We start from the raw sequence: 13,929 nt of genomic DNA, 5'->3' as shown, positions 1-13,929 counted from the left end.
TGTCCAGCAGATGTCGTGGTTGCAGAGTTGTGGTGACAGGAATGGTCCTGAGCTGCTTTATTTTCCCACCTTGGTACTGGATAAATACTGAGAAATAGGCTTTGCTTGACAAATTAAAAGCAATTAAATCAATTCCATACACAGAGCAAGAAACCCAGAACTCATAGGCAGGGAGCACAAACTGGAAGCTGCAGAAGTTACCATGTGGCAAGGAACTGCACCAGGGAATTGTGCCGGGGAATGTGACAGTCATGCATGTGCTTGGAAAATTTCCAAGTTACCTCATGCAGTAATCTCCACTGTGGTGGGGGTTCTACCAAAAGAAAAAAAAAAAAACACTGCTTAGGTAAAAGCAAGCCAAGCAGACAGGGTTGGGATACTTTCTTGGCCGTGGACTGGCTAGGCCTTTAGGCCATCCACCCAGTAGGTATGGAGTCCGAATCCATGTGGGCACCAGACGAAGAAGGACACTTAAAAGAAATCCCATACTAGCTCAGAATTGAGATTAAAAGAAGGTTATTTATTTATGGGTAGACTCATAAATCAGAATCCTCTGCTGGAATGGAGAACAGAAACTGAATCCTGCAGCCAGAAAAGAGATCGAAAGCATGCTTTACATAAGCATAAATAGTATAATAAGCCACATCTCAGTGAGCAGTTAACTTAAAGGCTATTGACTGTATGATTTCCTACAGCACATTAATTATAAACTGGTTAGCCTTTAGCTCAGGCTTTTTATTAACTCTTATAACTTATATTAGTCCATAATTCTTGTCTGTGTTAGTTGCGTGGCTTGGTACCTTTTTCAGCGAGGCAGTCACATCTTGCTTCTTCTGTGTCTGGATGACAACTGCAGACTGCATCTTTCCTCCTCCCAGAATTCTCCTGTTCTTGTCACCCCACCTCTACTTCCTGCCTAGTCCCTACGTCTACTTCCTGCCTGGTCACCCCACTATACTTCCTGCCTGGTTACTGGACAATCACCGTTTATTAAAAATAATACAAGGGGTCTTTTTCGTGGCGCCTCCTAGGCGGTCGGCTGTGCGAAGATGAAGCTGAATATCTCCTTCCCTGCCACCGGCTGCCAGAAACTCATCGAAGTAGACGATGAAACGCAAGCTTCGGACCTTCTCGGAAGTGGCTGCCGATGCCCTGGATGAAGAGTGGAAGGGTTATGTGGTCCAAATTAGTGGCGGCAATGACAAACAAGGTTTTCCCGTGAAACAAGGTGTCCTGACCCATGGCAGAGTGCGCCTGCTGTTGAGTAAGGGGCATTCTTGTTATAGACCAAGGAGAACGGGAGAGAGGAAGCGCAAATCTGTCCGAGGATGCATTGTGGATGCCAATCTGAGTGTTCTCAACTTGGTTATTGTAAAAAAGGAGAGAAGGCCGGGCGGTGGTGGCGCACGCCTTTAATCCCAGCACTTGGGAGGCAGAGGCAGGCGGATCTCTGTGAGTTCGAGGCCAGCCTGGTCTACAAGAGCTAGTTCCAGGACAGGAACCAAAAATTATGGAGAAACCCTGTCTCGAAAAATCCCCCCCCCCAAAAAAAAGAGAGAGAGAGAGAGAAGGATATTCCTGGACTGACAGATACTACTGTGCCTCGTCGGTTGGGACCTAAAAGAGCTAGCAGAATCCGAAAGCTTTTTAATCTTTCTAAAGAAGATGATTCCGCCAGTACATTGTCAGAAAGCCTTTAAACAAAGAAGGTAAGAAGCCCTGGACCAAGGCACCCAAGATTCAGCGTCTTGTGACTCCATGTGTCCTGCAACACAAACGCCGGTGTGTTGTTCTGAAGAAGCAACGAACAAAGAAAAACAAGGAGGAGGCTGCAGAATATGCTAAACTTTTGACCAAGAGAATGAAGGAAGCCAAAGAAAAGCGCCAGGAACAGATTGCCAAGAGACGAAGACTGTCCTCGCTGAGAGCTTCTACTTCTAAGTCTGAGTCCAGTCAAAAATAAGTCTATAAGGGTAACAAATAAATGATCAGACCTTGAAAAAAAATAATACAAGTGACAGGATAAAAGACCATTGTCCCTAACACTTCCCCCCTTTTTAAAAAAATAAGAACTCTGAATCTAATATCTTTTCTTTAGCTTTTCTCCTGACCATTATCCATAACAACTTGTAACCAAAATTCTAAACAAAGGCAAACAAATCCATAATCTATTTTTTGGGATTGTGGGCATAGTTTTTCAGGCTACTTCTTGCTGATTGGGGCACTGATTATCTTATTAGGACCTAAAGAAAATTTTGAATTATGGTCAGGAATTATGCTTGAATTAAGTTTGTTTTGAAAAAAAAGGAGCCTAGGCAGTTTGGATGCTCACCTTACTAGACCTGGATGGAGGTGGGTGGTCCTTGGACTTCCCACAGGGCAGGGAACCCTGATTGCTCTTTGGGCTGATGAGGAGGGGGACTTGATTGGGGGAGGGGGAGGGAAATGGGAAGCGGTGGCGGGGAAGAGACAGAAATCTTTAATAAATAAATAAAAGGGGGAAAAAGGAAAAAAATGAAGTGCTGTGGGACAATGGTCTTTTACAAGTACAAGAAACGAATCTTTACAGGGTAAAACCATTGTCCCACCGCAGCAAGTGCTTTACCTACTGAGCCATCTTCTCAACCCAAGACACAAAAATTACAGCTCCCTATTTTCTGACTTTCTACACAGATGCATCTTCGGTCTCCACAAAGATACCTCCTCTAGTAATGTTTTCTGCCTGTCATGAATTTATGTTAAACAAGTGACAGCATTTTATTTTCCTACTTGGCAAATTATCCAAATATTTATTTCTTTTTGTCTGTAGATACTTCTTCAGGTTCAGTGGAATCCAGCTCTTAAAATGGTAAGCCCCTCTATTATGCTTCTTAGCAAATGAAGAAATTCCTTATGTGTTGTGTTGTGTCTGAACAGTAAACTCATTTAATGTTCACATTAATTATAAAGTGAATGAAAACTACCCCAGCGTCACTCGACCCATTTCAGAGCATCCAGTTCTCTGAGTTCACCCACAGATGCATCTTAGTCACAGCAGAGATCTCCTCTGGTGATCTTTTCACCCCAGCACAGCTATTAAGTGAAACATGGTCAAGGTTTTTCCTCTTTCTGTTTGGAAAGTGATCACACATACATTTCTTTTTCTTTTTGCTCAAAGATAGGTCTTCAACCTCAGCAGAAAGGAAGAAGTGAGAGCTAAGTGGTACTGTACTTCACTGTGTTGTTTTAACTAATAAGTGATTTTTGTTCTAAATTTTAAGCATGTTAATTTTACATGATAATGAGTTTTGCTGTGATAATCTCACACTTGTGTATAATGTGCTTTGATTATATTTGCCTCTGTCTCCCTTCCCTTAGCCCCTAATACTCTTACTAATTCTGTTCCTCTTCCCAGATAGGCCAGTTTCTTATTTATGCTTTTATTTTATAAACTAATCTGTTTAATTGTGGTTACTTAGCAAAGCATAGGTGAGGGGTTGCTTAAAAGAGCACAGACAACTTACCAGTGGCCATGACACTGAAGATAGCCCTCCCTGCCCCCCACTCTCCCTCAGCAACCATCAACTGCCTATAGATCTTCAGGGAGGGATTAGGTCTCATGAGCATCTCTTTTCACAGTGGGATGATGATAAACCCAATCGTATGTAAGTCTTGTGTAAATAATCAAAGCTTCTGAGAGTCAAGAGTGCAGCATCTATGTTGTGTCCAGAAAACAATGTTCTAGAATACCCGAGGAGTTCCTCCTGCTGTTACATTCTTTCTGCTCCCTCTCCTATCAGTTTCCTGAGACCTGGAGGAGGTCATATTGAAGTCTCATTTGGGGATAAGTATACAATTCACTTATTCTCAGCACTTTGACCAGTTGTGAGTCTCTGCAAAACCCACAAATCCTTCCAAAAGTAAACTTCTCTGGCCAAAGCCAGAAACAATACCAACCTATGGGCATGATTATAAGTACTTAGAAGTCAATTTCACAGTCACATTGTATGCACTTAGCAACACAACTGCAGTACCTACCCCACTGTGACTGATCACCTACACAGACCAGGTTTACAACACTAAATATAAATTTCCTTCCTTAGAGAAGGCTTTGAGCCCCGTCAGAAAGCAGTTGGTTAGCCCAATAACGGTCATGAACTCTTATACCTGTGAGTACATCATGTCTAACATGATGGTAGCATAGAATTAGAGGTTCACAGCTGAGTTAGGCTTTTTATGACAATCATCCCCCAGCCTCCTAAATAGAACCTTCCAGCACTGTGAAAACTAGTTAGCAGACAGAAAGCTTCCAGTTCAGGGCCAGCTTTATTTCATATCCTGCACACCAAGAATTTGTGTCTTCATTAATGTACATGTGTTTTTTATTTTCATATTGTATGTGAAAAATGAACTACGTAATGGTTGTATTCGCCACAATCCAAAGATCAATGAAAAGACTGTCTTTTTAAGCACCATGCTTTGTGTTTGTACACAGATGCATCTTCAATCTCTGCAGAAGAGACATCCTCTGGTAAGGCTTTCTATCACATCTCTTAAGGTAAACCCTGTAGGGATAAGTCCCGCCCCTTAGGGGGCGTGTTCGCCTCGGGCTAATGTTTACCTATAAATCTGGCGAGCAAGCTAAGGAGTGGGCTGGATCCAGTCATCAAAGCCATGACTTTAGTCCTACTGATATTCTGATATTGCTTGGTAAATTACTCATATAGAAAAAGAGAGAGATATACAGTAAATAGAGATTCAAAGACAAAATTTTTAAATGATTTACAGTATGTTAAAAATATATGCAGGCTAAAAGTTAAAGTTCTTAAAAGTAAAAAAAAAAGGAAAAAGAAAGTAGTTGGGTGTGGTAGTACACACCTTTAATCCCAACACTTGGGAGGCAGAGGGAAATTGACCTCTGTGACTCCAAGGTGTGGTAGCACATGCCTTTAATCCCAATGCCTGGGAGGCAGAGACAGGCAGATCTCTGAGAGGTCAAGGACAGCCTGGTCTACAGAGTTATTCCAGGTCAAAGATATAGGGAACCTGTCTCAAAAAGCAAAAAATAAAAGTAAAAATAAACAAAATAGAGTTAAAATAAAGCCTTACAAAGATGGAAAATAAACAGAGAATTTTGGTACTGTATGCTATTATGCTCTCTTTAAATTGTTTGAATGCTGAGAAAGGAGCAACAGATACCAAAAGATATTTGTTTATAAATGCTGCTAAACTAATCCAACATAGATACTTTTAAAATGCCTTGACTTCAGAATTTGGATCTAAGGATACGATACTTTGAAAAAGAGATTCTTCTTTTGTTTTCACAGACGATGAGACCCTGTAGATTGTTTCTATTCCAATATGGTATGATGGACCACGCCCTCCTGAAGGGTTGCTGTTAACACCTGCAAAAAATTACTTCACTCGACCGCTAACTGAGATGAACCTAGCACCCTGAAATACCTGATTAACAGCGCCCCCATACAGCAGGAAGCAGTTTGGAGAGAAATAACTGCGTCCATGTTCCCATATATTGTTTATAAATGTTCTTTTACATTTAAAGGGGGATATGATATAGGTATGAATAATTTACATTGATATGGATTTTGCCTTAGTGATTTAAATTTAAGGTCAATTTTGTTATATGTATATGTGTTTCTGATCTTGATTAAGGTATTGTGATTGTGTAGTTCATTTAAAAATGTAATGTATATAGGTTGTTAATAGATAATCATCTATAATAGTCAAGTTTGTAGTCATGTTAGTTAGACTTTCTAGATGTACATAGATATATTTTAGATAGGCATTCTTCATATCTTTCAAAGATTATAGAATATGGCATTTTAAATGTTTTAATAACTTGGACTTTTCATGACAATGAGACACTCTGCTCCTGGCAGCACCAATCTACTTCAAGAGGAAGATGGGCATCGAAGAGGATCCTTATGGAGTTTGGTAGCCATTTGGGCAAGAAACTGCTCTTGCCTGGACTATTGCATAAACTGGACACAGAACCCACAGAGAGAGGACTGCTGAACTTGCCTAAAGGTGAGATGATCTTTCGGGGTTCCTGATTCATGAAGGAGTCTGCGAGACATTCTTCAGGACAAGCAGATAGTGACTGCCTTTAAAATTTCCTGCTTCATTGAAATGTCTGCTGGAAACTATGGGCCTGTAGGCCAAAGATGGATTCCCCAATGGTACGGAGGAACTTTGGGTGACTGTCCAGGCAGCGAGATGTCTCTGTCATTTCTAGAGTTTGTAAGTTGCTTACTTCTTATTTACTTAGGTTATATTGTATCTTTCTGTAGTCTTTGATGGAGTTGAAGAATAGTTAGTTATAGTTATAGTTTTCCTTAGTTATAAAAAATATAAAATAGATGTAAATATTGTAACTTTTACTTGATAACTGTTTTGTTATATGTAATTTTGCTATGTTAAAGTTAAAGCCTTTCCTTTTTGTTTAAACAGAAAAAGGGGAAATGATGGAGGAAGGTCATTGGCTAATAAAGAAACTGCCTTGGCCCATTTTATTGGTTAGAACATAGGTGGGTGGAGTAAACAGAACAGAATGCTGGGAGGAAGAGGAAGTGAGCTCAGACTCAACAGTTCTGCTCTCTGGAGCAGAGGCCACACTCCCCTCTCCCGGGCAGACGCACGTGATGAAGCAAGCCGCCAGGTCAGACATGCTGAATCTTTCCAGGTAAGACCGGTGCTACACAGTTTATTAGAGATGGGTTGATCGGGATATCAGAATTAGCAAGTAAGGGCTAGAGCTAATGGGCCAAGCAGTGTTTAAATGAATGCAATTTGTGTGTTGTTGTTTCAGGGCATAAGCTAGCCAGGCGGCCGGGGTGCTAGGGACAGAGCCCCGCCGCTCCAATTACAACAAAACACAATTCAGACTTTTCCCTATCCAGCAAATGGATACAGTTGTGTGTCTCCTTTTGATCTCCAGATACATCTTCAACCTCAGCAGGATCCATTTCTACAACTGGTAAGTCCCCCTGCCCTGCTGCCTGATATATTGGGCTGAGTTTCTCATTTGTCATATTAGAGTTAGACAATGAGACTATTTAATGATCACTTTGACATCAAATACAGATCAGTGAAAGAAAGCTCATTTTAAAGTACTCCCTTCTCTGGGTTCCTCCACAGATCCATCTTCAACCTCAGCAGAAGAGGCAAGCTCCTCTGGTAATGTTTTCTCCTATCACATTTTTTTAAAAAAGTATAATTTATTTTAGCCCCATTTTTTAAAATTGGCAAATATGGTGATTAGCTTCAGTGTGTCATTTTTATACACTTCGTTCTCATCACCCCCACACAGCATATTTGTAACATTTGTAACATTCCATTCCAGGAAGCCCCTCTCTGTTTTGTCACATGTTCTATTACCACTTTTTTTTGTAAATTTTTTCTCCTCCTAACACCCTTCTTTTGTTTGTTGACCTATATTTGCCCATATGTGTATAAATGCATATATTTAAAACTAGGATCTGCATATGAGAGAAAACTTGGTATTCCTCTTTCTGAGTCTGTTAACTCACAGTTCCACCGGTTTTCTTTTGGAGTTCATAATTTCATTTTTCTTTATAGCTGAATACAATTCCATTGTGCACATGTACCACACTTTCATTATCCACCCATTTGGTAATGAATTCTCAGATCCTGTGAACATCATAGCACTTAACATGGATGTGCAAGTGTCTCTGTTAGGACTTAGGTTCCTTGGGTATGCATTCAGCAGTAGCATAGTTGGGTCATATGGTAGTTCTAATTTTACTTTTTTGAGACCCATCCACATGAATTTTCTTTCTTTTTCTTAAAGATAATTTTATAAAGAACTTTATACGACAAACAGTCCCCCAGATTATTCAAGCAGAACTGCACCCTCTCTCTCTAGGTAGCTGTACACATGGACACATGCTAGAAATTTACAGCATTTCCTGTTACCTCTGCATTTCTTCTACCTGTATTTTAACTACTGTTCAAAAAGAAATAGCTAAAGGACTATTTCAAAAGAACCATCTCCAGTCACCTCAGCACTGGGAGTGGGAGGTAGTACTCTCCTCTTCACGAGGCTTTTAAACATATTCATGCCAATTTTCCCTTTGTCTCCTGATGACTCCAATCTTGAGTCCACCAAATACTTCCCTCTACTACAGTCACCTGGGAAGGTGAGTCAGAAACCTGAAGAATCATCACTTCAAATGCCCAAACCCTGGCTGCTCCCCAGCCCCAAAAAGAATGCGGTCAGCAGTAAAGCAAATTATTACTGGCACAGGAGACTGAGCCTGATATGCAGATCCTGGGAATTACACAGCAGCATTCAAACACTGGAAGATGGGGAGGAGCCAGGAGTGACGTGGAGAAATCTATTTGTTTCTACCTTTCACCTTGTGGTAGGTCCAATGGAACAGAAAATGGATTTGATCCACAGCAAGCCACACCAGGAGAAATTAAGAAAAGAAAAGAAAAGAAAAGAAAAGAAAAGAAAAGAAAAGAAAAACTTCATGGATCTCTCTGTCACAGATTCCTCTCTTCTGGCATCAAATCGCAGCAAAGCAGACAGCTGATCTATCAGCTGCAGCCTAGACCTCAGCATAAATCATCTTCAGGGTTATCATAGAAGCAGCTGATAAGCTGCTGCAGGACAGGGTATGTGGTAGCTCTTCCGGGCTCCTTTGGTCTCAGTGAAGGTAAGAGAAGCATCTGTTTCTGTGACCATGTCCTTCCACATATCTGGGACGGTTCTGTTTTCTTCTATGTCTTCAGGAATTTCTACTGCATATCCTTTAAGAACTAATTCTAGCCCAATATCAAGTTTCTTCCCATTGCTGGTATCATATAAATATATTTTTGGCCAAGTTAAGATTCCAGCCTGGATACAGCTAGAGACCTTGGCCATGAGGGGCTTTCAGTCAACAGTGAGTGAGTCTTTCAAACTCATCTAGAGCTTCCTCTTCCCACTGCTCACCTGAGGGGGCAATCCGTGCTGGACTGCATTCTATTGCTTGAAATAGAAGCCTTAGAAAGTCACTCCTGGGGGCTGGAGAGATGGCTCAGGGGTTAAGAGCACTGATTGCTCTTCCAGAGGACCTGGGTTTAATTCCCAGCACCCACATGACAGCTCAAACTGTCTGTAACTCTTGTTCCAAGGGATCTGATTCCCACATACAGATATACTTGCAGGCAAAACACCAATGTAGATAAAATAAAAATAAGTAAATTTAAAAAAAGAAAGAAGAAATTTACTCCTGAGAGCTCTTAGATACTTCAATGAACAATCTCCATTATCTCCAAAGTCAACAAAGTAGAAGTCCAAATTCCCATTTTCCAAGGTACCAAGAATCTGGGCTGCATACCAGGAGCCCTCTATAGATAAAGGAGCTGCTACAATGTCTCCTACATGTGTAGTCAAGTCTTCAGGCAGACTATTCTCATAATGCTGGGTCATCTCACTGACAAGTTTATCCAATTGGAGGCTGCAGGGGCCAATGATTTGGATCCAGAAGTGGTTAGGGTGTTCAGAAGCAGAAACGTAGACTTCTCGGTACTCATCAGCATGGAAACTGAAGCCAGGACTAGGAATTTCAAACATGAACATCTCTAAACTGCTCTGGGCACCAGAATTCTGAAATCTGTCATCTTTAGGTTTCTCCCAGATCCAGTATCAACCATATTATCACCTCCTTTGCAGAGAGGAACCTCTGGGGGCGCAGCTGGCCCCATGCTGGAATTGGTATTCTTCCATCAAGCTGCTTCCCTTGGCTCTGTCACTGCCTCTCCTTGCACACTGATCGGCTGCTTTCGTGGGACTCTGGTTTCTGCAGAATGGGCAATTCTTTTCCGAAGCTCTTCATCTTCCGAAACTTTCTCCAATATCAGATGCTTAGCTGCTGCCACTTCCTTCTGCGTTCCTGAGATTTTTATAAGTCTCGACAGTAGTAACGTTCCCGTTGATTCTTTGTCACAGTGATTTTGGGTCCAGAGACCTTACAGATAGAGCGAATCATCTCGCCACCTCTCCCTATGATTCTGCCCACAGATCTCTGGGGCAGTGAGAGTTGTTCAGACACTGGGGTGTTCTCTGTCAGGATCTGATGGATGCTGCCTTGGCCCTGCACACCTGAACAGGAAACCCTCTGATCAGCAGCACTCGCTCATCGCCTACATCCTCTGCGTCCACATCAATCCAAGTGCCTATCTGCTCCCTCAGCTGTTTAGTATTGGTTCCTTGTCGACCAAGGGCGAGCTTCACAGCCTCCTGCGGAACTCGCGTCTCTATCTCGGTGTCATCTTCGCCAACTAATGTCAATCGCTCTTCTCTGCTTTCCCTGTATCGGCGGTCTAGGATGTAGGCAACTGTTACACTTGCTGGGATCCCAAGGCCCAGGGCTATTTTTTTGAATAGTGGACAGGCTTGTCCATGAAGTTCGTTCAGTGGGCATTTTCTGCTGCACTCTGATTTAACTCCTCCAAGTCACTCGCTACACGCTTTGCCTGGCACCTCACCTGCGCCACTGCCCGGTCGCTCCCCACGTGGATTTTCATAGCGGCTCTACCTGTTTCCACTTCCACGAGTAGTGATGAGTTTTTCCCCACATCTTCGTCAACATTTGGTCATTGAATTTCTCGGATGGCAACCATTCTGAATGAGTTAAGAAGAAAGTAGTCTTTTTTTTTTAGTTATATGTATGAGTCTGTATTCAAGTATGTAAAGATGTGAAGAAGGTAGGTGCTCTCTGAGTCCAGAAGAGGCTATTGAATCTCTGGAGCTGGCATCACAAGCACTGATGAGGTCCTTGATGTGGGTGCTGGAAACTGAGCTTGAGTCCTCTGCAGGAGCAGTACTTGTTCTTAACCACTGACCATCTCTTCAGCTCTAGAAGTAGTCTTACCTTGCACTTTCCTGATGGGCTAAGGACGGTGAACAACTTTGAACATATTTGTTGGTCATTTGCATTTCTTCCTTGTTGAATTGTCTATTCCGTTGTCAGCCCATCTATTGATTGACAGTTTGAGGACCCAGGGATTTCATTTTTGCAGTCCTTCATGTATTCTAGATAACAGCCACCTGTCTGAGTTAGCTGGAGATTTTCTCCCATTTTGTGAACTGTATGCTCACTCTGCTCATGGTTTCCTTTGCTGTGCAGGAGCGTTTACATTTCATGTAGTCCCGTTTTTAATCATATAATTTATATACTCTGTTAATAGAGTCCTGTTCAGAAAGTTGTTGCCTATTTATGCACCTATAAGCGTTTTTCCCCCCAAGTTGTCTTCTTGAAGTTTCCACATTTTATGTTTTACTTTAAGGTCCTTGATCTATCTTGAATGGATTTTGTGCAGAGATTGAGAGATACAGATCCAAGTCTATTGTTCCATAGCCACCCAGCTTGTTGACCAGGCCTTTTCTCTCCATCATGTATTATTTCTTGACCCCAAGGGTTAAGATTTTATTTACCAAGTCTTTTCTTATTGCTGAACATAAAAATAAAAGTGATGTTACAATCTTGGAGTAACTGGTAAACATAGTTGACCAAGCAATCATAACTATCCATATTTCAGCAAGAGACTTAAATGAAAAATGAACAACCTTTACAGTTTTGTTGGAGCAGGGTTCCCAAGATTGGTGTTGGCAATTACTACTGCCAATGAGAGGTTAAGTGGGGGAGAGCAGGGTGTCATGGGAACCCTCATTGGCTCCTTGAGTGGGTGTGTCTCCTGGACTTTGTGTCATGGCTTTCCTAAACATCTACCAAAGCTACAAACAACCCCCCAATACATATCAACTGATTGATTATGGTTTTGCAAGGGATTTAACAATCTTCTCTTTCACCATCTGTTCTCTCTCTCTCATCTTTCATCTTTCTCTCTCTCTCTCCACCTTTCCTGATTTCTTCTTCCTCATCTTCACCTTCCCCAGCTTCTCCATCATGTCCTTATTCTTCTCCTTCACCAATGACTTGGGCTTTGTCATTTTCTCCTTCTGTATCTTCATTCTTTTCTTCAACAAGCTCTTCTTTCTGTCATCTTCTTCATCCTTCTTCTCTTCAGTACAGCATCAAACTCTGTATCTGAACCAGGGAATTCCTGGTTTTCTTGGTGACAATAATCTGGGACAGGAGATTGAGAACACTCTCTCAGTAATTATTCACATCAGTGGCCTCATGGTCAACAAATCCAAGGGTTTTTTTTTTTTTTTAGATTTCCCAACATTTCCAAAGGTCTTAAAGTGCTGATATCTTTCCATATATTTTCATTTAGATCTAGATGTGTGAGACCTAAACGTGTCTTTCTCAATATGTCCAGACCTCTAGCTATTCTACTATCTCCGAACTCAAGCTTTTTAATTCTAGTGCCATGAGGATATTTGAACCTGACGTCAAGCCTACACTAATTAAAATGAGGAAATCTAAATTCACAGATTCTGTTGTTGGACTCTAGAGTTTCCCATCAGTTGATTTTCAATTATGCAAGACAATCCCTCTAATGACTGGTAACTCAGCTTTTGGTAGATCATCTTCCTCATGTCCATGGTCCCTTTGTGCCTTGTCTTCAAATTTAACTTCCCATGGTGGGAGTGAAGATGGAAGTGGTGTCCTCGACTGGGTGGCTAGGACTGTGAGAGGAGTTGGCTGGCAGTCCAGTCTGGAACGGCAGAAGGCATGCAGCTGTCCCTCTGCTGGTGAGCGCTGCCCCTGGGACTTCTGTCCCATGGGATCTTAGGCTTGATCTCTTGCAAGTTGAGTCATACTTGCTAATTTTTCTTCTTTATGTATTTCAGGCTGTGTTATTGTCTCAGCTTATTGAAGAACCCTGACATTCATTCCTCTGCTCGGTCTTGTCCAATGGGGATGCCTTCTACCAGGCTTTCACTTGAAAGACTCTTACTTTCAGAATTTCCATTGTTTTTTCCAGTGCCAGTTCTGTGAGCGGTTCACAGCTAACACTGGCAAGGAGGTCAGCCCTGGTGGCAGTGTCCCAGCTAGGGGCCAGCAGCAGGGTGACCAGCTCCTTTTCCTGTTTCAGTCCACACTCCATTCACATGTGACCTAGTCTCCCATAGTATCCCATAGTGTGGGATACGTCCTCTGAGAACTATAGCTCACAGTGGATACTGGGTCAGAGAGCTGTCCGGAGCCCTAGAGGGGCATGCTTAGTCCTTCTCTTCAGTTATGTTCATGCACACACAACACAGCTTCTAATTCCCCATCTTATCCAGAAGTTCACGTTTCTTAAACACAAGGAGAACCTTTCCCTTTCTATTTGGTCAATGTCATCGTTATGTCTCATCTTTTTTCCTGTAGATACTTCTTCAACCTCAGCAGAAGAGAGCTCTCCAAATGGCAAATCCCCATTGTGCTATTTAAACTAAAGAGATGAGTTTCTTATTTATTAGGTTTATTTCAAAACTAAAGCAGCTTAATGATCCTATTGACCACAAGGTAAAGATAGTGAAAACTGCCCCCGGTGTCATTCCGTAGGATTTCAAACATCCTGTTCTTCTGGTTTACACACAGATGTGACTTTAGTCGCATAGAGATATCTGGGAATCTTTTCAGCCTGTTACATTTCTTAAGTTAAACAGTCAGGGCTTGCTGCTTTCTTCTGGCAAATGAACCTAGCTCTGTCTCTTCCACTCTTTGTCTGTAGATACATCTTCAGCCTCAGCAGAAGTGACCTCTCCAGGCAGTAAGTCCTGTCTTTAAACTTTGTTAATGGGCTTCGTGTTTCTCATGTTGTTTGATAAAATGAGCCTGTTTAACAATCCCCTTGCCATCAAATAAATGTTACCGCAATGACAATCATTTAAAGCAATGTCTTCTCTGGTTTACACTGAGATGCTGCCGAGATCTCTGGGAATCTGTCCAGCCTGTCCCGTTTCTTAACTGAAACACAACTATAGCTTTTGTTCGTTCCATTTGGGAATGAGACATCTGTGTC

General features: G+C 41.9%; 2 pseudogenes; one reads left to right on the top strand and one right to left on the bottom strand.

The window, feature by feature from the left end:
* Window positions 1-918: 918 nt before the first annotated feature.
* On the top strand, window positions 919-1,963 carry LOC121458098 (annotated as a pseudogene).
* A 7,674-nt stretch (window positions 1,964-9,637) lies between these two features.
* LOC121458100 lies at window positions 9,638-10,433 on the bottom strand (annotated as a pseudogene).
* Window positions 10,434-13,929: the final 3,496 nt, after the last annotated feature.

This window comes from Microtus oregoni, unplaced genomic scaffold (genome assembly GCF_018167655.1).
Source record: "Microtus oregoni isolate MIOR12 unplaced genomic scaffold, Mior012 000016F_ref0000370, whole genome shotgun sequence".
Lineage (NCBI taxonomy): Eukaryota > Metazoa > Chordata > Mammalia > Rodentia > Cricetidae > Microtus > Microtus oregoni.
This window is presented reverse-complemented; position numbering and strand designations above follow the sequence as displayed.